General features: G+C 39.8%; 1 long non-coding RNA gene across 1 annotated transcript in view; it reads right to left on the bottom strand.

The window, feature by feature from the left end:
- Window positions 1-24,920, bottom strand: part of LOC140704202 (uncharacterized) — a 126,634-nt gene extending 101,714 nt beyond the window's left edge. Inside the window, exons 1-3 of the long non-coding RNA XR_013542044.1 lie at window positions 14,312-24,920; window positions 12,595-12,697; window positions 1,342-11,378 (exon numbers count right to left, since the gene is read on the bottom strand). This is a non-coding gene — a long non-coding RNA (uncharacterized LOC140704202). The remainder of the gene's footprint in view (window positions 1-1,341; window positions 11,379-12,594; window positions 12,698-14,311) is intronic.
- Between the last annotated feature and the right edge of the window lie 992 nt (window positions 24,921-25,912).

The raw sequence follows: 25,912 nt of genomic DNA, 5'->3' as shown, positions 1-25,912 counted from the left end.
TGCTTATTAGTACAGCTGGCCACAAAGAACTGTCAAAAGTTCTGTGTTCAGCTACTCTGTTTATTTGCATTCCCACTAGGTATCAAAAAACTAGCTTTAATAGCATTTGTTTAGCATCTATCCCCAGTTTGTTATGGCATCATCAAAGCAAAGGCTGGAAAAACCCTGCATGTGTGTCGAGAATGTGCATTTTAGGAGGTCCCTATTGAAATTGAAATGTGCACAAAAATGTTTTTCATACTCAGGAACTCTGACTGTAATATCTATAACAGGGGAGGGCAAATTTGACAAGTCCAGGGGCAAATCCTTTCCACAGGGATGTCACAAATAATCACCACCGGGAGGAAACTAGTTGAAACTCAAGAATGGGGAAGTGGCTGAAAGTGACTTCCAGTTTCAACGCTTCCCTTAGGTCAAAACAAAGCATAATAGGAAAGTGTACCTTGCTTGATAGGAGAGTCACCTTAGTGAAATGTGATTCTCCATATATTTTTTGTAAGATAAGGGCAGACAGGTTTCCAAAGGCCACAAAGATGGATAGATCACATATAATACTAATGTACTCCATGTTGCCCACCTCTAATTTATGTTACTTTTTATTTCTCTCATATCTAGGGAATATTCCAAATACTTCACTTAGATTAACTCAGCAGTGGCATCACTGATAGAAAATGGATGATACTATACATTGAGTTCCCTTATGGTTCACAAAGTTATTCACTGTTGACAAGAATGTATGTTGGCTAAATAAGTCACTGGCACAATCCCCAGGGCTGTATTTAGATCTTTAAAAATGAAACATTTTATCTGGGAAGGCTACAAGATTTCCAATGCAGAACTGTCATTGCCAGTTTCCTGTAACAAGTATATTCACCATAACTCAGTGGCAGTTTAATGCATACCGCTCAGTCCTCTGCTTTTGCCCATAATAGAGGTAGGGAATCTGTGTTCCCAATATTGTTGGACCACAACTCCCATGAGCCCCAGTCTACATAACCAAAGAGGAGAGTTAATGGAAGATGCAGTGTAGCAACATCTGGTGGGCCACACATTCTCCATCCCCAGGTTATATAAACTAATGCTCATGTCCCGGTCATTTTCACCAGCTGGTAAGTATAAGAACTTGAAAGCACTACCATATTGAACTAATTAGTCTTATTGATTGAAGTTAAGGGAGGTTAATAAAAGCTTGGTACATTACTGTTATAAGACATTTTACTTAGCAAACAAGGCGGGGGAATGCATAGCGAAGGAATTAATTCTTCTTTCAAGTTCACTGTGAGATTTACCCTTAATCTGCAATGATGTCTGCTTTCGATTCCCTAGACAGTCTATGTGTACCTTATTCAAGTCTATGATATCAACATCCTCAGGAACTGAATAGCTCCAAGTTTTTTCTGTTTCTGCACCAAAAGCCAAAAAGAAAGGAACTTAAAATAATTTATTGGTATGCATACATACGTATGTCAATATTTTAAGATACCTTCTACAAGACACATGATCCACTGAAGGGGATAGAATAGATTCTCTTTACATACTTAGAAATTACAATGACCACCATCCACATAGCATATGACCGGCAAATTCTGAGAGAACCCGGTGTATTTTGATAGGCAACAGAAAAAAAATACTAAAATTTGAAAGGCAACTAAAAGTCAGCTGATTTTCAAGAACCGTGTTAAAAGATTGCTTCAGGCTCAGATATCTTGTCTATAGGAATCTGAGCCCTCTTTTCTGTGTCCTGAACTAAAAACTAAGGGTGATGGTCAACATTCCCTTTAATTTCCCACCATACCGTGGGAAATTAGAGGGAATGACCAGAATTAAATGGGCAGCAACACTGCAGTGTTGCATGGCCATGTACCTGTGCAGCTTAGAGGAAACATTAGTCATAGCATATATGCAAAAAAGACAGTGTATTCTCCATTGTGACATATTGGGGAATGCCTTCCTTAGAGAAGAGGTACCATGTTTGTTTTCTGCTGCTATCCAGTTGTAACACTTCTGTTTCAGGAGACTATACTGGTATTTTGTTTAATAGTTCATTATGACATTAATGGTATAGCCAATAGTCCTGGTGTGTGTGCCTCACCACAAAATAAAAGTATGCTGCCACCAGCTCTCTTGAATACTGAACTACCATTGGGTATTTATCCTTGTCTTGATGCTTGATATTGACTGATTCTTTTAACTTTGTTAAGCACCCTGATATAATTCATACAGAAGCAAAATATAAATGTGAAATAAATAGATAGAGATAGATAGATAGATAGATAGATAGATAGATTAAATAAATAAATAAATAAATAAATAAATAAATAAATAAATAAATAAATAAATGTTCCTGTTATATGCTTTATAGAGGTCTGTAAGACATTATTTTAGGATGGCTGGGATTCATGACAATGGATTGATTTATTTGATTTTGTCTTGATTTTTTCCTTTCTCTTTCCAAAGAAGTCCAATGAAATGTGACATCACCTAATCTTCCTACCCTTTACACATTTTCTTCTGTTTGTTCAGAGGTTTTGTGATGAGGGATAAACAAGTTTGGGCAAGGGCTATATTGTTTTTTTTTTTTAATGTGTATACGTCTTCAATATATTGTATTATGTGATAGTAGTCACCCCCGCAACACCTTGCTGTTTGATTGCACCTACCTTCTTTAGCTCCTGGCCATGGACAATTGATTTCCATTGTTTCTCCCATTCTTTTTTCTCTTGTCAGCCTCACACATCAACCAGGTTTACCCTAATTCAGTTTACCCTAAATTTAAATCCTAATCCTGTTGGAAGTGACTGAGTGCAATACAGCATACATTCAAGAAGATGTATGTCTTTGATGAGAGAAAGTATATAGAGAAGGCCTCTTCATGATGCTTAGACTGCCCTTTATGTGCTCTGACTTGTGTCATCCTTAGATTGCTATTCTTAGGGTTGCTGGTCTTGCCCCTCCAAGGAAGGGACGTTTTGCTCTCTAGAGATGAGAGAAAGCAGCTGTGCCTCCTGCCCACTCCAATTTAGTTAGCTAGAACTAGACTTCCTTCATATTTCCAATCCCAAGTGTATTTCTCTAATAAACACAAGCTGTCTTATCTTGTTAGAAAGAGGTGTAGACATGGTTCTTTTACAAAGGGTGAAGTATACTCAGGTAACTATTCCAAATCTCAGAGTGATGAATCGACAAGTTAAAATTCCTTCAGTACTAGTGCATGTGTATTTTCCACAAATCCTCCCACCCTTTTACAATCTTTTCTATATGTTGAGGGGCTAACCAATTCTGTTTGAAAAACACTGACCACATTCTACCTCAAGAACTGCTATAAAATGGAGCTAAGAAAAAATAATTGTGCATTGTAAAGTTCAAAATACTTTTTTTAACTTGTTTGCATTTGGTTTTAATTCTAAAGTAAAAATTTAAAGTTCTAGGGTCAAGAATTTTACATTTCTATGGTCAAGGCAAAGTGGGGAGACATGAAGATTTCTCAAAGGTTGGGAGGAGAGGGGAAGTGGGATGCCAAAAACTTTGAGAACCTCTGCTTCAGATCAATGTGATGGATCTGTAGCTACTTCACACAGTAGCCTAAAGATAATTTTCAGTGAGGACTAGAGAGGGGCATGAACTTGAAAAATTGTGGCTGCTTTTGTACGCCAAGCTTCTGTCCTTCAGGAAGCAGGTCAAAATGGTGCTATTTAAAGAGGTCTTCAGGAACATCCTCTCTGTCTTATGTTATTTTTTTGATTTAGCTGTCAAACCTCTGGGGTGTGTGTTCTGTTATATTACGCTTATGTCTGGTTCTCTTATCGTCACTGTTATGTATAATTGTGGGTTTATATTGTGGGTTTGTGTTTAACTTTTGTAAAATGCCCAGAGCAATGGCCTGCCACTGGATGGGCAATATAAAAATACAATAAATAAATAAAGTACACATACGACCTATGTTATATAACGTGACGTGACATGATGTGATGTGACGTGCTGTCAGGCTGAAACTGTATAGCAAACCAGAACAGCGGTACATAAAAGAACAGCATAGACCAAACAACTATTGTACTGTATAAGTCTCAGTTGTTTGGGATGCTTAGACAGACTCACATAAGGATTTATTACCCTGAAGACAGAAAACCTCAGAAGATGCCTCCAGCCTATAAAGGTCAGATGATTCTGTTCCAGCTGTTTCCCAGTTTTATTGGAGTTCCTGAGTCCTCCCTCCTGAGTCCCCCATCCTCTATCATCAGAGTCTGATCTCTAACAAAACTGAAATGAAAATCTTGACTTGTTACCTCAAGCTTTCTTCAAAGGCTTGAAAGGCCATTATGAATTCTTTTGAAATGTTTAATTTAAATTATAAACTCATGTCCCAAACAGACCTACAATGGTTTCAGACTTTGTGTCTCAGTAAGAGGCATTTTCTACTCATGGCTCTCTTTGAAGTGTTGCTTAAATCTAGGGAATATTCTCAAATTTGTAACTTTTACAGCTGATATATCATAATCCTTTAAACCATTCAGTGTGGAAGCTTAATGACACTGATAACAAATAGTTATTTTGCCAGAGAATGTTGGCTGTATACATGAGGCAGTAATTACAACTTCATGGTTTTGGACCTTTCCCCCATAAACACTTGAATAGTGATGAGCAGAACCTATGCTAATTTCTATATTTCTATATTTATTCCATGTAAGAATGGGAGGGCACTGTAGGTCACAAATATACAACAAAGAAGTGTTTAATATAGATACCTCAGTGGTTTAGGTATCTGGCCATGGAGCTAGAGGTTGGGAGTTCAATTCCCCACTGTGCCTCCTTGACAGGGGCTGCTCGATGAACCATAGGATCCCTTCCAGCTCTGCAGTTCAGTTCAAAGCTGATGATGATGATGATCGGGGTGAACACCATTTTGAACTGCACAAATTTATTTCTCCTCACTCCTACGTCATGGAAGTGTTATTGTTAAATGCTGAGCTAAGTTATCAACTCCATGAATGTACCAGATACTCTTTCCAAGAAAAGTTGGGCATGTTGTATCAAAGACAAAGCTCTTTTACCTTCTGTTAGAGAAACACATACAGGTCTGCCACTTTAAAAAGTAATTAAATTTAAAATCCAAAAGGCCTAAAATACTTATAATAATAATTGAAAAGTAACTGTCCACTTTCCTATTTTTCAAAAGTAACTAAAACAGGTTTTTAAAAGACTGAATACTATTTGTTTGTTTGTTTATTTGATTTAATTCCACCTTTCTCCACACATGGGGACCCCAGGGAACAATGCTACATCTTGTTGGGCTATGTTACAGAACACTTTCCACCAAAAATGAAACAAAGATTAAAAATTTTGTTGAGCAGACTCTTACTCATTAACTGTCCTTCTTTCCTCTTCCTACTCCTCCTTTTCTGCAACAGGCTACAAATTATCACTACTATCTTTCTGGAAATTTCTGGCATATAATGTCCCCAGAAACTTCAAGTAACCCAAGCATAAATAAGGTGAAATAACTTTTACAAGGTGTCCGACTATCATGAATTCAAAGCTAGCCCATGAAAACAAGTGCTATTCTATATCTTGGTTATCCAGTACATAAATAAGCATTTGGTCTCCATTTGCATGTTTTCATGGAAGATTGTATGCTGATAAGTTACATAGGTGGCCATCCTCCTCCCTCCTGTAAAAGATTTCTGAAATAATGACTGAAAGTCTATTTATTTTCTACATAAATGGAAGGCAAACAGCATAACATGCATAAAAAAAGTAACAGGATTCCAACCAACATATAACTTTTATAAGTAGATATGTATTGGACTTCTAGGAACACAAAAGGGCAATGAATATTCTGTGTCTGTTTCACTCTTTCTTTGGCACAGCTGGGATTAGGGCGGTCATCTCTACAGGTTTTTTTTTCAATATTGCAGCTAAACCTTTGGGTAGAAATTTCAAAGGTGACTACTGGTGACCTGTAACTTTAATAATTTCACATAGAAACCATCATGCAAGCTAACTACATCTTATTTACAACTCTGTCTATTAACTGTGTAACAATCATTTCATAGAAGAAAGCCATGTATGAAGCTAATATTCTTGGGAATGTATGTTACCAAGGTAACAAATAAAATTCTGGCTATCAGGGAGTACTTTGCTTTGAATGAAAAACTGAATTCTTTTCAATTATTGGGCAGGATGGGGAAGTAGTAAACAAGGTTATAAATCTCTGGAATTCATATCATTGTAATAGTACAGTAAGCAGGCAACTGATACCCCACTCACTCGTAGAAAGAGAATTATACAGCTCTGTACCTTTACAATTATGCAACCAATATTTGCAAGAGAAGAAAAGTGACTTCTTGGCACAATGGTCTCTGCTAATTGGATGTAAACCAGATTGGCTAAACTACATAGATCTACTGTGTTCAGAACTGAGGTAAAATGATAAATTGATCAGAGAACATTGATCTTGAAAATTAAAGAGGACTATCAAAGAATTATTTTGATTATATGGAATTCTGTTTATTTCCCCCTTTACACAACAGCATTGCATTCAAAAGGGTGACTACATGGGATAAGGTGTTTCTGGTTCTGTTTTTTTAAAAACCCTAAAGATCTGCAGTGATCTGATGAGGCAAGTGTGTGATAAAATATTTTAATTTCATTAATAATATTGATGATGATGATGATCTTAGAACTGCAGAGCTAGAAGGGACCCTATGAATCACTCAGTCCAGCCCCTGTCAAGGAGGCACAGTGGGGGATTGAACTCCCAGCCTCTGGCTCCTAAACTACTGAACTGTGCAGCAGTTCTTACCATCATATTATGTTACAATATTCTATGTATTATGTATATGGCAAGCGGCATAGGTTTGTGATTTTAGACTAAAACTCCCAGAATTTTCACAGGTAACAAAGAGGGAATTCTAGGGGTTGTAATCCACAAATACAAAACTGTGCAACTCTTCATGTGAAGATTATTAATTTATTCATACTGGATGAGCAATCTGCATTGCTACTTTACTTCTCCTTGATTATTTCCACAACACCCTTGAAATACAGATTTGGCTGACTGGGCCAAGGTCCCCCAGTGAGCTTTGTAACCAGAGTGGAGGTGCGTGTCTTCCTGTATCAAGTCTCACATTTCAACCATTAAATGATCTTTTCCTCAAATCAGCATTTACTGTGTACACGATGCCAACATGGAAAGACAGTGAGAGGAAAACACACAATGTACTCCACAGTTATATATATTATGCAACACACCTACATAGTTGCACCCAGATTAGACTGTTTTACTGTATTCTTTACACTGGTGCTTTTGGGGTAGAAGCGCCAATGTGAAGAGTGCATGAAAACAGTCTAGTCTGGGTGCAAATAAGTAGGTGTGCTTGCATGATATACAAATTTTGGTTTTGTAAACCAGATGGTCTTTGATATGTGTTTATATACAGGCCATTGCTTGAATTTATATTGCATTCTATCAATTGTACTGTTAATACAGTTAAACAGAATGACAAAAACAAAAAAAGCATTATTTGCAAAACTGCTTTTAGAAAACAGGTGGAAGCATCAGATTCCCACCACCACCACCCAAAAATTCAAAATGTACTTATTCATTCTAATATACACAGGAAAATGTATATACATTTGGACAGGAGGTCTGCAGTGACTTCGCCTGTTTAGATCCAGCCACCAGCCTTGAGCTCTGTAGTACACAATACATGTTTAAGTACTGTTTTGGTTCATCTGAGTCACCCTGCTGTCCTTTTAATAGTGGTTTTTAAAAATCGTCCTTTACTCTGTACAAACTTGTGCTGGAATTTATGAGGCCTCTTGCATACCGAATCTGTCCTGTGAAATTCCAAGCTCTCAAAACTTTCCTACCACTGTGTATAGGTTTTTAAATATCATGGGGTATGTCTATTATGGATTAAAACTAGTGTGTATTTATACCAGAAAAATGCACTGGTGTGAAGTATTCTCACCTCACCTTAATGCACTTTTCTTGCCTTTTGGAAGAATTATTGTGGGACCTCTTCTCTGCAACCACTATGTATGGGGTTTTTGGATTTCTTGGATTACAGAGCCCAGAATTCCCCATTCTGGGAGTTCTTCCTGACTTACATTCACCTCTTACACACATAAATGTTATTCACCATGAAGAAAAGGCCTAAACTGGAAGGCTTTGAGACGTAACTAGGCCTTGTTCTTCTCTAATTTCCTATTCCTGCTCCAGAGCTAACTGGGAGCTTTCTTTCTGAATAGGAAGTCAGGCAGAGCTAGTGTCAGTAAGGTGTTTCAGGTAGAATTCCTATGGTAGGAAATTATGGGGCCAGTAGTTCAAGAAATCAAAAAAGCTCATCCCTAACAGTCACACTAACACTGGGCTAGAAATCGCACTTGGCACCTTGTCTAAGCCAGGAGTACACTCATAAGAACATAAGAGCCCTGCTGGATCAGCCAAAGGCCCATCTAGTCCAGCTCCTTGTATCTCAGAATGGCACCACCAGATGCCTCTGGGAGCACACGAGACAACTAGATACCTGTCTCCTGATACCCCTCCCCTGCATCTGGCATTTGGAGGTACCTTCCTTTGAAGCCTGGAGATTATACATCCCCATCATGGCTTGTAACCTGCAATGGACTTTTCCTCCAGGAATCTGCCCAATCCCCTTTTGAAGGCACCTAGGCCGGATGCCATCACCACATTCTGTGGCAAGGAGTTTCACAGACTAACAATTTATTTATTTATTTATTTATTTATTTATTTATTTATTTATTTATTTATTTATTGCACTTATATGCCGCCTATTTAGATATTGTCTACTCTGGGCGGCTCACAAAAGACAAGATAAAAACAGTTAATATATACTAACAGTTTTACCGTATTATAAAGTCAACCCTCGACTTAAGAACTGAATCCATTCTGGAAGGATGTTCGTAAGTCAAAAAGTTCGTAAGTTGAATCAGAATTTTCCATAGGAATGCACTGAAAACCAATTAATCCGTTTCAGCTGTTTTTGGTTTTTAGGTCGAAGCCTTAGTTCCCATAGGAATAAATGCAAAGCCGGTTAATCCGTTCCTACCACTAGGGGCAGATTTTTTTCTTTTTTTTTCCTTTTAATCTAAGATGACGGGTTTAAAAAAAGAAAGAAAAGAGGGAGGGAAGGAGGGAATAGACACTTTTTCAACAGAACACCTTGAGAAGCAACTTTTCAGCCAAGACAAGTACCTTTTGGGGAAAAAGGAGCAGCAAAGGGAGGAGGGAGGAACAATGGGAAAAAGAGGAAAAAGAAAGAAAGAAAGAAACAGAAAGAAAGAAAGAAAGAAAGAAAGAAAGAAAGAAAGAAAGAAAGAAAGAAAGAAAGAAAGAAAGAAAGAAAGAAAGAAAGAAAGAAAGAAAGAAAGAAAGAAAGAAAGAAAGAAGGTCATCACTGGGACACACAGGCCCTCAGTCAAAGCTTTGTGCTCTTAAGCACAAAAAGATAGAAGACAGAGAGAGAGAGAGAGAGAAGACATTTGGGGGGGGGGAGAGAGTCTTGAGGCTAAAACACATTTTTAAACATCATTTTAAACATTTTAAACATTTCTTCTTCTTTTCTTTTAACCTAAGGTGACTTTTAAACATTTTAAACATTTTAACAACATTTTAAAACACAAGTTAAACTTTTAAAACAACCAACCAACCCACCCACCAACACCTTTTACTGTAAAACAAAAGAGTGGTGACTTAGCTTTTGATGTCTTCTGGAGGACATCTGGCCGGAGGATGCTGAGTTGTTCATCGCTGCAAGGTAGAGGGCCCCTCCTCCAGGTCATCTTCTCCAGGGGATCCCTGTTGCTGTCTCTTCACTGCAGGCTCTGTTCTGGTGAAAAATCTCTCCAGGGTCGTCTGCTTTGTCCTGCGCTGCAGAATCTTCCTGAAGTGGCTCACCACGTTGTCATTCATCATGTCCAGAACTCTTCCTGTCACAGTCCTGTTTGGGTCTCAAAGAAGTCCTGGCACTCCATCCATTTCTTGCAGATGGATTTGATCTCCTCGCTGCTGACCTGTGGCTCCTCTTCCTCTTCCTCTGTGGAAATCTCTGCGAAAGCCTTCTGCTGCTCTGTATGCAGTTCTGCAAGTTCTGTGGTCAGCTCCTCTCCATGGTCTTCAACCAGATCCTCTATGTCGTCCTCGTTGACTTCCAGACCCATGCCTTCACCCATGAAGACAACGTCCCTCACCACCTGTGATTCAGTCCCCTCAGTGCCACTGTCTGTGTGCCACAGTTTCTTCTAGGCTGAGTTCAAGGTCCTGGTTGTGACAACCGTGATAAAATCCTCGTCAATCTCCTCCACCAAGGATGGGGGTGTGTGTCGGGATGTTGTCCATCATAAGAAGGGACCTCTCAGGGAGCTGGTTATCCGAAAGATACCTCTTCACAGTGGGTGCAAAGACCTCATAGAGCCATTCCAGGAACAGCTGCCTTGTCATCCATGCTCTTGAGTTGGCCCTCCACATGACAGGCAGTGTGGCCTTGTTGACTTTCTCTTGGTGGAATGGGCGAGGAGTCTGGGAGTGGTAGATCAGCAGAGGCTTGATCTTCAGATTGCTGGTGGCGTTGGCACAGAACAAAAGGGTCAGTCTGTCCTTCATTGGTTTGTGGCCTGGCAGTTTCTCTTCCTCCTGGGTGATGTAGGTTCTCCTGGGCATCTTCTTCCAGAACAGCCCTGTCTCGTCCCAATTAAAGACTTGCTGGGGGAGGTAATCTTATTTATTTATTTATTTATTTATTTATTTATTTATTTATTCATTCATTCATTCATTCATTCATTCATTCATTCATTCATTCATTCATTCATTCCGTGATGAAATCTGCAAACTCCACCTTGAAGGCTTCTGCAGCATCCTGTTGAGAAATTGCAGCCTCCCCATGTCTTGTCATGCAGTGGCTGCCACTTCTCTTCTGAAACTTTTGGAACAACCACATGCTGGCTTTGAATTCTTCTTGGGCTGCACTCCTGGAGAGGTTTCTTTCCAGTAAATCACGGTTCAGCTTCCTTGCTTTTTCGCAGATCATGGCTTCACTGATGCTTTCTCCTTCCAGCTGTTTCTGGTTGATTGAGACCAGTAAAAGTTTTTTCCACTTCTTCCATTAGGGGTGGCCTGTTCTTTGTTAGTATAGTGACTCCTTTTGCCACATCAATGTGTTTAAGGACATATATCTTCTTCAAAATGGTGGCAATGGTTGACTTTGCCATGTTGTATTCAGCAGCCAGTTGAATGATACACACACCATCTTTATGCTTTTTGATGATCTCGTTTTTTGTTTTGATGGAGATGATTTTTTGGCTTTGGCTTTGCTCTGTTCTTTCTTTGGTGTCATGTTCAGCACTCCACAGTAGAAACCCTGAAAGGCACAGACATTTTAAAACACTGCGAGACCCATAAGAGCACAGAAACATAACCCCCCCCAAGGCATGGCACAGAACCCAGCAACCATTCCTCCAGCACAAAAATGCCTTCCTTCCTGAACAAACACCACATCCACTCAAAGAATATTTTCTGATTTTAAATTTTAACCACACACAGAGACATTTTAAAACACTGCAAGACCCCCCCACCTAGCCCTACCCCCACCAAGCTGCAGAAAACCCTGTACATTACATACAGTAAAGTAAAAACATACAGTGTACTTAACCAGGACAGGCAGTCTCTCTGTTTAAAAGAAGACTGTCAAAAATAAAAATAATAATAAAAAAATAAAAAATGTAAAAAAAGCCAAAAAATAAAAAAATAAAAATACAGTCTGTACAGCAGTGTACCAGGCGGTACCAGGCAGTCTGAAGATTGTCTCCCAATCCACTCTCTAAATGCTGGGAAGAGCAAGGAAGCAGACAGGGACCCTCTTCACTGGCCACCGGTTAACTGAAAGTTCAAATTTCGCGCCCCCGCATTTTTTTTTCCTTTTGTATCTTGAACCAAAATTTGCAAGTGGAGTCAATATTTTTCTATCAGAGTGGTTCGTAAGTCGAAATGTTCGTAACTAGGACTGTTCATAAGTCAAGGGTTGACTGTACAGTGAAAACAATAGTTCAAGATGGGAAGAAGATATTTAAGTAGTCCCTGGAGGGAAGGCCTGTTTGAATAACCAGGTCTTAAGTTGGTTTTTAAAAATGCCCAACAATGTGCTGGACAAAGAAATATTGTATTTTTTCTGTTCTCATTCTCCCAACACTCAATTTGAGTGGATGTACCCTTGTTCTAATATTGCGTGAGAGGGAAAAGAGCTTCCTTCTATCCACTTTATCTACGTATCCCCTGCATAATTTTCTACATCTCAATCATGTCCCCCCTCAGGCACCCCCCCTCTAGACTCTTCTCTAGTCCCATGCTTCCATATTCATTTGATGCTCTCTTCTTATCAGTGGCACATGAAGGATGCCAAGGACTAAAGACAATTGTTATTCCCAACTGGGAGCTGTACACTTATTACATACCTGCTGTTCAGCGCAATGTAATGGTGTTAAGTCTGGAAAAAAGTGCTATATTTATATGTGGAAGGTGAAAATACATCTAGAAGAAAAAGAAGAAATAGCCTACTGTTAACAGGCATACAGTGGTACCTTGCAAGACGATGACCCCGCAAAACGATGAATCCGCATGACGATGAGGTTTTGCGACTGCCATTGCGCTTCGCAAAACAATGTTTCCTATGGGGGAATTTCACTGGACGAGAGAGAGAGAGAGAGAGAGAGAGAGGTGACATTTCTCACGGAGGAAGATGCACTCGCCAAGAGGATGCGGACAGCGACCCCAAAAGAGCTTTGTGTATGTGTGGTGTGTGTGCATGTTGCTGTCGGAGGCGGTGGCAGCGGCTTGACGAGTCCCTTCACAGCTCCAGCATGGCGGCTACGCATCATCCCCTTTCTCCTCCCCGCTCCTCCCCTTCCCATTAAGGCAGCCAGCTGCATTCCGGAGCTCTTTCCGCACTAGAACTAATTGCTGGAGTTCGTGCCCGCTTGTCAGCCAGGGTGGCATTTGGGGCGGCGGCAGCATGGGCAGACATTTGTTTGCAGCCCTACCTCGAGCCAGCGTGTGGGCTAGAGACCGACACACTGTCCACTTCCTTGGGCCAGGCAGTCTGTGGAATCAATCGCCCTGAAGCAAGCCGGCAGAAACCCCTCCTCAGGAAGGGGGGGCACAGGTCGTGGCAAGAAGTGAGTGCAAAGGCCCCGGTTTGGGATTTTTCACTTTGTGTGTGGTGTGTGTGTGGGGGAGCAGGGATGGAGTTGGGTGAAGAGAGGCAGCAAGAGGAGGAGGGGAATGGGAAATGGCCACGGAGGTGGCTGGGGGCTCCGGGAGGAGAGCGAGCGCGAGAATGAGTGGCATTTGATTTGGCGGCCTGGCAGGACCAGGCAGCAACAGGAAGGAAGGGAGGATGGGTCCTGAGGTGACCAGGGAATAATCCCATGTATGTGTGTGGGGGTTACTTTGGGTCCCTCAGGAGGGGAGAGCAAATGATTGTTTCCGGTGACAGCCAGGCTTTCTCCTGCTGCGTCTCTCCGTCTCTCCTCCCTAAACGTGTTTAGAGATAATAAAGTTTGAACAGTAATTGGATGAGGTGGAGGGCAAGGCAGGGCGAGCAAAGTTTGCATTCACCCCCTCAACACACCGGCGCTTCACAAAATGGCTTCCCTATTGGCGATCTTTGCAAAACGATGACTATTTTCCCCATTGGAGCGCATTAAACGGATTCCAATGCATTCCAATGGGGAAACACTTTTTGCAAGACGATGTTTTCACAAGACAGCGATTTCAATGGAACAGATTAACATCATCTTGCGGGGCACCACTGTATCACAGAGCAACTCTGACATACACATAGCATTAAATGTGTTAATTCATAGTCAAAGAAATACAAGAAGTTTGCATTCAGGTAACACAAGGTTTTTAATATAAGGCCTACAGACTCTCTGCTTTTTGGACTCCTTTTTTGTTGCCACTCATAACTCCCAGATAGGCCATAGCATTTCACAGGAATTATTTTTGTAGGACTTCCCCTCCCCTATCTTTTTCTTTCATCCTTTCTTCTTTCTCTCTCTCTCTTTTTCAAACTGTCTACCCAATTTGTTTTCCATGAAATTACTCTCTAGACTCTTCAAATATATTTCTTTCAGAGCTTTTCTCGTGGAGTAGTAATTTAGTTCTGAAAGCAGCATTCATCTGATTTTTTTTCCACTGCAATCATTGTTCCAGATGAGCATATTCCCAAGGACAAATTTAAAAGTACTAATGCAGCTTTACCTGTTTCAAGTGGCCTCTTCAGTCGTCAATACTCACCAAGCATGAAGGCCCACGCTGTAGTGTTTTTCAGTAAGTATCACCAAGTTTTTATTCAGCTCTCATAAGAGCCCTGCTCTTGTGTCTCCCAATGGTATTTTGTGAAAGAGTGTCTTTCCAGAAAGGAAGAGAAGTGGGGAGAGGAAAAGAGAGAGAATGAGAGAGAAGATGAATAAAATTATCCCAATTTAAGACTGCAAAATAGCAATGTAGTCATTTGCCATGCTTAACCTTTCCATATGCATCACTCTAGCCAGGAACATCCATAATTACAAGAAAGCTGTATTGGCAGAGTCCATACATTCCTCTTGATGTTGCTTCTCAAGAACAAAGGTTGAAGATAATTGAGAATTGAAGCCAGACGTCTCCGAGGAAGCAGACCTAACATCCACCACTTTCATGAAAAGTCAGCTGTTAATGCACTAAAAATAAACACCGATGAATCATTTGTGAATGAATAATGTTTGCTGCCCAAACATTATTCCCCAGAATTTGAGATTGCTCATTTCTACGCAATGTATCCTTTCACGATGTCTGGTTGGAATATTCATGGAAGAAAAGGTTTAGTTTTAGAATCGTCCCACAAAAAGTTGGAAGATGTGCTAAAGAAGAGGTGAACAAAGTGCAGCTTATGAGCTCCATTCCCTGCACTGGCCTCATAAGTCGTCAATATAGTATCCCAATATTTTTTTTTAAAAAAAATACTTTCAAATCTAAAACTGCACGTCGTGCTTTCTAGTAGGTGTGAGGGCAATTTTTGCTATGTTTCGGCACTCTTGTCCTCTTTGAGCCCCCAGAGGAGATTTTTTTACAAAACTGAAAGTGGCTATCAGGCACAGGATTATTATTCTTTTTTTGTTTCTTGCCCTTATAGATTCATATGACATTTTCCAAACAAAAATATAAAAATGATTCACAATTTAGCTGTTTGAAATTAATTCTATTCTCTCTGTCTCCTTTTTCAAAAATCCTCATTATTTGAGAAAGGAATAGACAAACAACAATCATTTGCCTGATCGTTGTCAGAACAGCATAAGGCTGAGCCTCACCAAGTCTTCTTCTTCATTAATTAAACACAATTCAAACTGATGATGCTTAATTCTTTGGAAAAAGACATTGTATTTCTTTTCATTATATGATAATACGCATGATTATATGCCAGCAGCTAATGAAACTTCAATTAACAGAGGCCAGTTTTTACTTAGCAAGTTAAAATTCTCAGTACTCTTCATTAATAAAGGCTACCCAAGGACAAAATCTGGTATTAAGGTTTTAGAAGCAGTTGACAGTAGGAATTTATGATGAAAACATACATTACATGAATTATACAAAGCCAATCATTTTGAGAAATCTGCTGGACATAATTATCTTAGAACTGCAAGAGACCCTATGGATCATTGAGTCCGCCCACTGTCAAGGAGGCACAGTGGGGAATCGAACTCCCATCCTCTAGATACTTAAACTACTGAACTATCCAGTTAAGGTTCTTCTGCCTGTCCACAAATACAGCTCCTAGTGTTCAAAAGCTATTGTGCAGCTATTCTTTTTCCCTTCAATTGGCAGAAAACAGAGAAAAGAACTCTGAAGATTAATAAATGGAAAAGACTGTGTGAATCCCCCATAAAAGTCCATGAATCAACCAGGGCAATTATATAAGATAAGCCCCATTTAGGGAAGCATATTGGAATTTGTTGGACTACCTGTATCTCATTTAAGGCACAACTCCTAAATGGATGCTTGGTAGCACCAAGGATATTGGCACTGATGAACATCTTGATACATTAACCTTAGGGGCTCCTTCTAACTCCATTATTCTATGATTCTACAAATGGTTACTATACAACATGTTTCCTCCTTACTATCTACCATATAAACCAATACAGTAAAAAGATGGAACCTCAAAGGCTGTCTACTCAATATTAATGTTACGAGCAACTACAGTTCCACAAATGTCCGGAATTAATAATGTGATTGTCACTGTCAGTGCTCTCTGCCTGTAATTGCCCTCTAATTGTCTACAGTCCGAGCCTTTTCCCCTGCTACTATGCATATTGTATGTCTAAAACTGGATAACGTGTCATGCACTTGATGAAGTGAATTGTACTCCTCAAAAACATACACCATAGAGACTTTGATCGTTTTAAAGTGCCACTGGATACTTTCTTGTTTTTCCAACAAAAAAAAAGCTTTCTATAAATTATTTTATTTCAGGTAATTCTTTCTTATTTTCTCTTGGAAAGTTATGGGATAGTTTATGAAATTTTAAAAATCAGATTACTGCTCTTGCCAGGCTGAGGGCTTGACCAAAAGTGGGACATGAATATTTATAAATTATACTTCTACCACTTCTTTCATGTTTAGATCTTTTACTCAAAGATATTGATTGAATACTCTCTACTGTCCATCTCTTGTCCATACGCTTAGCTACACACTTGATTGCTTAAGTGTTTCTGACATGAGATGGAAATCCTACAGCTGTTAATTATGGAGTTAAAAGGTTAGCAGATGATGAGAGAATTATTGATACGTTACCACTCAGCTATTGCATAAAGTATAGCTGAATGGTGTTTGGAGGTCGACCATGGCTGATCTAAAAGTAAAGAGCCCATAGAGAGTCAGGCAATATACTGTAGTGGGCCACAGATTTTCAGAAATATAGTTTGTACAACAGGGTAAATAGAAATTCATCAATAAAGGAAATGTAAAAATAAAATTCAGATAATAATACAGTAGATACAATAGCAAGCATCAGCAAACACTTTTTCCCCACATCTAAATAAATATGATTCTAAATGAACAATAAGTTTTCTATCTTTGCATTATAATTCATGTTTCTTCTTCCTTCGTTATCTCTGGAAGTGCCCTTTGTATAGCACCCCACCCCACCAAGTCACACCACTCTTTCAGGTTCAACCAGACCAGAAAGGGACAGAGAGCTAGTTCCTCCAGGATGCCTCTTTCAGAAAGAGCAGTGATTCATCTCAGATCTGCCACCATCACTCTAATTTCCATGTAACTCAGTCTGTCCATAACCTGTGAGTTCTTTAAATATTTTCCCCTGGTTTCCTAAAGAAATGTGTCCTTCTTTCAGTTCTGTTTTCTAGTCTTTCTATCTTCTTCCTCATCTATACACCAACTTTCCATTTCCTTTTCTGTTGCCCTGGTTACCTAATTTCTTTGATATTGGCATAGGTATTTCAGAACTGGCCACAATAAATTTTAAAAAATACATGCTACTTTCTGCTAGAAAGTAGGTGGGTGGAATTTATAACTAAAAATACATTGATCCAAGGACAAAACTAGACATTGATCCCATATCTAAAAACAGTCCTTCCCCAAACTGCAAAACATGTCTGATTGTAATAGAACATTAAAAGCAGGAACATAATTGATATCTGGAATGTTAACATCATATTTCTTTGCAGGTGTGACTGCTGAGTTATGAAACACTGAAAGAATATGTTACTAGAGGAAAATGTTGCGACAGCAAGAAACATGCAATTTCTAAACTTTGTTCTGCCCCTCAGATGGTAAGCAGAAGAACGGGGTGTGAAATGCAGTGGAATTCCGTCTGCTTATTCAAGTAAAGGGAGGGGCGATCTTGCACACTTATAACGTAGAAGCACTAGCACACTCCATATTAGTTTGAAGGGAAGGCTACATGTCTGCACACACATATAGAAATCGATCTCTTATATACATTCTGGGGAAACACATTGCTTCCTTGAACTTTTATGGAATGCATTGAGGAGGTTATGCATATACAGATGTTGCCGAAGGATACTCTATACTCTATAATCAAGACCAGAACTTGGGAAAATAATTTTATTGGCCCCAGAATCTATGCTGGCTGGGGAATGCTGGGAGTTGTAGTAAAAAAGTAACCTTCTCCAATCTGTGTCACCCCCACCACCATACATAGAAAGTGTCCACACATCTGGAGGGAAATATATTGCAATCTAATTGGAAAAAAAAAACATCAACGGTAAAAGAACAGCAGGACTCAATCTCTCTGGTCTCTCTCTTTGCATGTCATTCTAACATGGCAGTAAAGTCCCTCGTTTCCCTGTAATCCTTTCACTCCTGACTTAAGCCAAATGTATAACATGGAGAAAGCTCTCGACTCTATGTGCACTGATAGTATTTTATTATAACAATGAGAGCCATGTCCTTCTTGTGCTCAAATCTGTGAGCCTCACTGTTGCACTGAGCCAGGTAAAATGCTATTCCAACAGGAGCTTGATATTTCTGCTCAGTGGGTTTCAATTCCCTATTGTACGACTGCTTGCTAATTTCCTGGCTGCCTGTGTCTGACATCTGTAATCCAACATCACAGACAAAACAAGAGGAAAAAAAGTCTTTTTTTAAAAAAAATCCCTGAACCAAAAAAAAAAAAGCAGGAGAAAGAGGCAGATGCGGAGGTGGAAGCACCGAAGACTACCCAGTGTTGGGTTATTTTACGCATATGAACAGCGTGCTATATATTTGATATCAGTGTAATTGCTTCACTGAAGGGCCCTCAAAATGCACAGAGATAGCCTTTGAAATGCTAGGCAAAGGACACAATTCTAGGTAGAACAGAGCATGATATGCCATCTCAGAAGATAGGGCTTGAAGGTGGGATAGCGTATGGCCTCACTGCATAGCAGGGCTGGGCAGAGCAAGGCAAACCAGCAAGCCCATCAAGTGGGCAGAGCAGCAGTTAGTTCTGCCATTTGGGTGAAAGAAAGGACAGGACAGGCCTGCAAGCACTTCAGGCACTTAGGGTGTGCCAATGTGGCAACTGACCCAGATTTTGGCCAGACCACCCTAGGGTGGCCATGTGAAATGGAGGACTTGGCCCCAGAATCTTTAATACTTGTGTGGAAGAGAAAATTTCAGCATGTGTGGTTTGTCATGGATGCTACACCTGCTAAAATCTATTCTTTCATGTAATTTTTAAGCAGACAGGAGCCCTGTCCACCTTTTCAGGGTGGCCAGTCTAGATCATCCTCTTTTTAGAATCTTGTCCTCCTGCTGGTCCAAAAGCTTCAGAGTTCAGACTGAACTAGAGAAGTTCCTGGGGAGGTCGTGAGAACCAGGACATGATGGGAAGGTAAACTTTTTCCCGAGTTTGTCCATTTCAGCACACAGTTGACCTTGGAGGCTACTTTTCTCATCATACTTTGGTTCTGGCATTTGAGGAAAAAGGGCAGCTTTGTAAAGAGACCCTCTCTTCATTTCTCTACTGGAGGAGGAGATTTGGCTTGTTTAAAAGTCATTCAATATATGAGTGTCAAGCAAAAACAAAGAAAATAATAAAGACAAAGATGTTGTGGCACCTTAAAAACTAACTTCTATACTTTAATGTGAGTTTTGGCGGTCAAGTCAACTTCCTCAGACATAAGAGTGGGGTTATGAGAGGATTCTCTTTGACTCACAAGGGTGCATGAGGACACAAGTCCCTATGGAGGTTGCCTCCCCACACTCCCTACACTCTTTATGGCGGCTGCCTCCGTATGGACTTATTTTCCCCACATGCCCTTGCAAATCACAGGGAATTGCTGTGGCTTTGCAAGTGGGGAGAGAACTGCCTCTCAGAGGCACAAAAAAGTGGTGCAGGAACAGTGTGGAGGTATGAGGGATGCTCTGCCTCCCACCATTTTAAAGCCCACAGCCCAATAATTAGGCCTCAGGAGTTGCCACCCAGTTATGGAGCTGGGCATTCTCTCCCCCTCCCCAAAAGTCTCATCTCTAGTAATCTGTGCCAATTTTAATTATAAGTAACTTAAATCTGATTGATTGAATAGTTGGCTTGAATGAACGGATAACGTTTGCCTAATTCATCTCCTTTTGTTTGTTTTAGAGTGCATTTAATTTAATGAATAAATACTATTTAATCAATTAAAAATAAAATACTCTTTGTAAATAATAGTTAATACTGAGTGGTTTTGTTGTTGTTATGTGCTGTCAAGTCACTCTTAACATGTGGCGAACCCATGAATGAGCAATCTCCAAAATGCCCTGTCCTCAGCGGCCTTGCTAAGCTTTTGCAATCTCAAGCCTGTTGCTTCCTTTAAGGAGCCAATCCATCTTGTTTTTATCTCTTAATTCTCAATATATTTATTTCAATGAAACTGAAAGAATAAAGATCAAATGTGGAAGGGTTAGATGTGGAAGGCCCTTTACTAAGTCACACATTGGTCTATCTAGCTCAGTATAACATACACAGGCTGGCAGTGACTCTCCAGGATTTTCAAACAAGGATTAATGCTTTACCTACTTGGAGTCTTTCCCAATCAGAGTCTAGAATGCTGGGTAGTACATAGGGACGGGCCTTTTGTGTGTTCATGAAGACCCAAAAACACAAAACGGGTGTTCTCTCATGTATTTTACATTCTTTGGTCAATTCCCAATAGCGAGCCTCTAAAAAAAATATGATTCATGTTCATGAAAGAGTATTAAACAAAAGTTTAATGTTTCTTATGTGTTCCCTCTTTTGTGCTAACTTCTTTCCACCTTTTTCTGTCAAATCACTGCAATTTTTAAAATTCAGTAGCACCGGGAGACCTACTGTCAGCAGCAAATTAGAATGTTCAGGAGGGGGCAGTGGGAATTTTGAACCTGTAAAAAGCCTGGAAACTAGTAAGGACTTATCATTTGGCCTCCGTCATGGGTGGGATTACTCTGTGCTGAGTTCAGTGCCTTGCATGGATGGGGAAACTTTAATGACCTGAAACAGGCTTTTCTCTTTTCATGTAAAATGAAGGAACCTCTGTGCTAAAAATATGAAAATAAAAGAAATTGGAAGTGGCACCACCAAAAGAACCTGAAATGAAAGAAACGTGATTTGTTCTTTTTTTCCTGAAATGAAAGAAACGTGATTTGTTCTTTTTTGGGGGGTGGGGGTGGGTTTTTTTTGTTTTTTGTTTTGGTCCTGTACATCCCTTGTTTTATTTGGAACAAGAAATGTATTTTTTATGACTACACTAGCAATCATGTTGCCCTTTATTGCTGTTGTTGCTGTTCATCTTTGCAAGTGTACAAAAGCCAGCTACAAGAATACCTAATACTTAGATTGCAATTCAGTGCTCACTTTCTGAACACTAAGGATTTCATTTTCAACTAAATACTATGTACATGATCAGCATGGAATTCTTCCCAAATACACAAAAGTGTGCCTCAGTTTTCATGTGAACCATTGGAGTTTCTAAAGGGCAATGACCTCTTTTTACGTATTTTTTTAAAAAAATTACACTGCTTTTCTCCTTAAAAGGACACAAGGCAGCCCTTCGTTGTACTCCAAGTATTCATTCTTCTCTTTTGTTTCCTCTCTCTGGGCCAAAACCAGATAAACACACACACACATATGCATGCATGAAAAAAAATCAAGAAAAAAAATGCCATACAACTTACGACTTTGGCAAATAAATCAACCACTGAATGGAATACTTTGGTTCATGTGTGTGAACAAAAGTACTTGTATAGACACATGCTGCTGAATTGTAAATAAATGGAAATAAATATTCTTGACTTTGAACCCTTATATATTTACATAGGGGCAAGTCTGATTAAATGCAGTGACATGTACTTCTCCCAAACTTTGTATAGAATCCTCAAAGCTCAGAAACGTTACATTTCTGAATGACGTCTCCATGCCAGCTGGAGGTTTTAGAGGGTTACAATCCAAAAAGTAACTACTCCATGTTCTGAGGGCCAAGGTACAAGACCCCAGCATGGGCCTGTTGCTTTGGAAATAGTCAGTCTACCTCCATTATTTAAATTTAGATAGACAGAGCTGATGGCGAGTGGCAAGAAGGGGGAGAAACAGCTGGTCCTGATCAGAGCCAGCCAACAAGCCTTCACACTTACATCAGTGAGGCAAAAAGCCCCAGAGCACATAGTCTTGGCCTAAGTCAGCATCACATTTTTGCAAAATTACTCGCAGCTCTATCAAGTTACGAGTAATATTTCTCTGCAAATAGGATCCAAAACACGTACGGCTCCTTGTCACATTTTTTAATGGAAGGGGAAGGGCCAATAATTCTATTTCCATCAGCTGACCTTGTGGTGGGGGAAAGAAAACGAGAGCACAAAAGTGTTCTTCAGAGGCTATAATCAGCTTCCCTGATGAAGAAGTGATATTGATACCCTGTAGAAAAGAAAGTCAGGTTGGAAATCTTAAATGGAAATGAATTCTCTCCCACCCATCCACCCTTCCTCTCTTTCTCTTAAGTCAGTCTCACAGCAGTGGAAAGTTATGGCATGTCCTCAGACAAGCAGTTTCCAATTCTATACTGCTCTGGTGGGTAAACATAAGAAATTTATTCCATCCCATTTATTATAGTCAAGTCCTCTGGACAGATAGACCTAAATGATCAAATTGGGGGGGAAAAGTAATTGTTCATTGGGCAAAAGGTTGAAGGGAAAATAAAGTTAACTTGTCCGCAGAATTGGAGCCAAACCGAAACTTCAGCTGTGGCCAAGCCGGTGAGAAATAAATAACAAAAAAAAGTTTGGGAAGTTTCAGAAGCTTTTGTTTAAAAATCCACAGCAGTAAATCTTGACCATAAACAGTGAAATCTGTCTTAAGTCAAAGCTGGCTGGTAAGAAGGAGAGAAGCTACCTTCTTATCTTGTCATTCAATTTTCTTAACCCTGTCATACTGCAGTGACACCAAAAGCCATGTTCTGTCATGTATTCCACAGTGAGACAGACCTATGATGAAAGTGTCCTTTGACATCATCATTTCAAGATGGTGTGAGGTAATGCAAAGACCCAAACCATCCGCCTTTTGGTTTCAGCCTCTTTGGCTGATGGGAGATAGAGTGGTACCAGCTGGGACCAAGTGACCAATCAGTTCTCATGAGAAGACACATGCTTACTGAGGAGAGATACAGAGCCTGGGTAGAGAGAACTTAACTGCCAATTGACTTCAGCTGTCTGCCCCTTAGGGGCACATGCAGGATTGTTTATATTCCAGAAGGTTCTTGGAATACCGAATTGTGATTGGTTGTCTGGTGCCATTATTATTGCTGAGAGCAAAAGTATAATGGTCAATCATTGCATGGGCCTTATACCTTTGGATCCAGTTGTTACTTAGTTAGTGAGACTTGCATTCTGTGCAAGCCCAGGAAACTAGGGCTATAGGAGTGAGTAGAGGAGCTAAATTAACTTCATTGTTTTTCTTGTGCAGTTATTCTTTCCCAAATTGTTTTGTGTTTAATTTTTCAAAAGTCTTTCTCTCACAGTTCAGTGTTTATTGGGAACATGGAGGGGACAGTGTGGTCTTAAATCCAGCCTTGTCTCCATGGAGTTAAGTGGCATATTAATTGGTTTTGGCTCTGAGGGAATGCATTTGCTCTGAGGGAATGGAGTCATTGGATTTACTGACAAAGCAGACTTGGGCTTCCAGGGCTTAGTTGAGATTTAGCTGGGTCTCTATGGGGTTCAAACTGGTCTGGGTTCCATTTATAAATGGGGATGAAAACTGCTGTTTATAAGCCACTTCTGTGCCTCCGAGTGTTCTGGGTATCTGCCACTTGCAGTGTCCAAGTCTTTTTTTCCCCACAGATAAAAATTATTACCACAAATTTTGCTGCTGGAGCCCTTTTTTGGTCCTAGTCAGTGAAATGTTTTTTTTTTTTTTTTTTTTGGAGGGGTGGGCTGTCCCATGCCTTTTCCTCATGACCATGTAGTGACCCCCATTGTATGTCATTATAAATGTTTTAGATATTGAAAACAATCTGTTGGATAAACTTTTAAAAAAAGATGCAGGGCGAAAATAAAAACTATGGTGGGAGCAGTTCTATTCAGACATCTTTTTATTGTTTATGTATTACATTTACAGGCCAGTTTTGCAAAAGATAATAGCAGTAGAGGAGATAACAAAACAACAGTCATTATCAAAACAGTAACAACCGTTTAGGACATTTGCACTGAAGTAATTCCCACAGGATCTATAGTATATATGACAAAAACACAATATGATCAGGATGTAAATTACTTTTAAACTGTATATAAATCTGTATGTATCTCACACTCTTGATTACCTAGTCACCTATATGACAGCAGACATTGATAAGATTTCCTAATCAAAACATCACCTGTCTTAAATGCTCCAAAATGTATATACAAGAAAACGAAGCACATATGCAGATTTAATATCCTTCGTACAAAGAAGACTCATGTAGAATTGAATTGCAGGGCTCCTGTAGCCTTGTTTTCATGGTTATGTGGTGCCACTGAGTTCACCTGTGATACCTTCAGAGTAGACATGAGGATGAATATAAAAATGAATCAGGATATTTTTTAAAGATCCCTGATTTTTCAGATATTTGTTGCTTTGTATTCTTGGGGTCCAGAGACCCCAACAAATATGAAGCAATGAATATAACTATTTTATATTTGTCCCTTTGTTCCGTATCTGCTTATGTCCCCACTGATCAACTGTTCCTTGGGTATAAGCAGAGAGGTCTTTTCCCTTCGGGTGACTTGTTAAAGCCTGCCCGAAGGGAATCCCATCCTTGGGGCTGGGGGATGGCTTGGTTTCCCTTTCCTCCTCTTCCTATGCCCGAGCGGCATAAGAGGAGGGAAGCAATCAAAGAGGGATCAAAGGGATTGGCTGCACAATCGCTTTGATCCCCGCTTTCCCTCTTCTTGCTATGCCCCGCTGGGCCTAGCAAGAGGAGGTGAAAATGGATCAAAGCGCTGTGTCCCCATCTCTACTGCAGAGTAAACAGAGACATCTGAAAGGAAAAAAAATCTACAAATGTAGACTTTCAATGTGTTTTGGAGCTCAGCACATTTAGGATTCCAGGCAGGGTTTTGAATAATTTTTAAGCCCTATTCAGTCATTACTTATCCGGATATTCACAATTCACTTCCCTCTTCATCATTACCTCCCCCATATGTACAACGACTAATACGAAGAGGAGAACAATCCTGTTTGTACATAGGGTCTAAATATGAATGAGAATCCCAGTCTTCCAGAGTTGTTTGTGTAAAGAGCCTACATGTGAACAGAAGTTTCTCCTGTTCAGATGTGTGGCTCCCCATGCAGTATCAGTGGAGGAAAAATGGAGGGCTTGATGCTCCTCTGTGTGTTGCCAAGAACTGGATAAGTAATGATAAACATGAATAATCATTTCATTGTGTTGCTCTGAATCCCGCCTGTATTCTTATCCCACATTTATTATTATCAGCTTTCCATTTATAAGATTATTTTTTTTCTTGCATGGGAAATTCTGTGTATTTTCTGTACACATTTTCTAAATGTATGCAGTTTTGTAGTATTGTTTTCCGCTTCACCAGAATATATCCATGTGAATTTTTCACCTATATACATTTATAGCTGTTCACATTTTTCCCTTCCACACATGATTTTGTGTCTATTTTATTTCTCTGAAATGCACTACAAGCCTCAAAGGTGTGCAGATTCCTGGAGCAAGATGCATTTTAACTTTCAGCACCTCAGGAGATACAAAAAGAAAATACTCTTTTCAAGAATCTCTACTCCGGTGAAACTTTTTGTCATCCCTAGTTCCAGAAGGTAGGGAACACCAAGATACAGTACATAAACATCTGCATGCATAGGTTTTCCTTTGTGGATATATACTGTAA

Source organism: Pogona vitticeps, chromosome 2 (assembly GCF_051106095.1).
Source record: "Pogona vitticeps strain Pit_001003342236 chromosome 2, PviZW2.1, whole genome shotgun sequence".
Taxonomy (NCBI): Eukaryota; Metazoa; Chordata; class Lepidosauria; order Squamata; family Agamidae; genus Pogona; species Pogona vitticeps.
The sequence above is the reverse complement of the archived record's forward strand: the minus strand, read 5'-3'. Positions and strand labels throughout refer to the sequence as shown.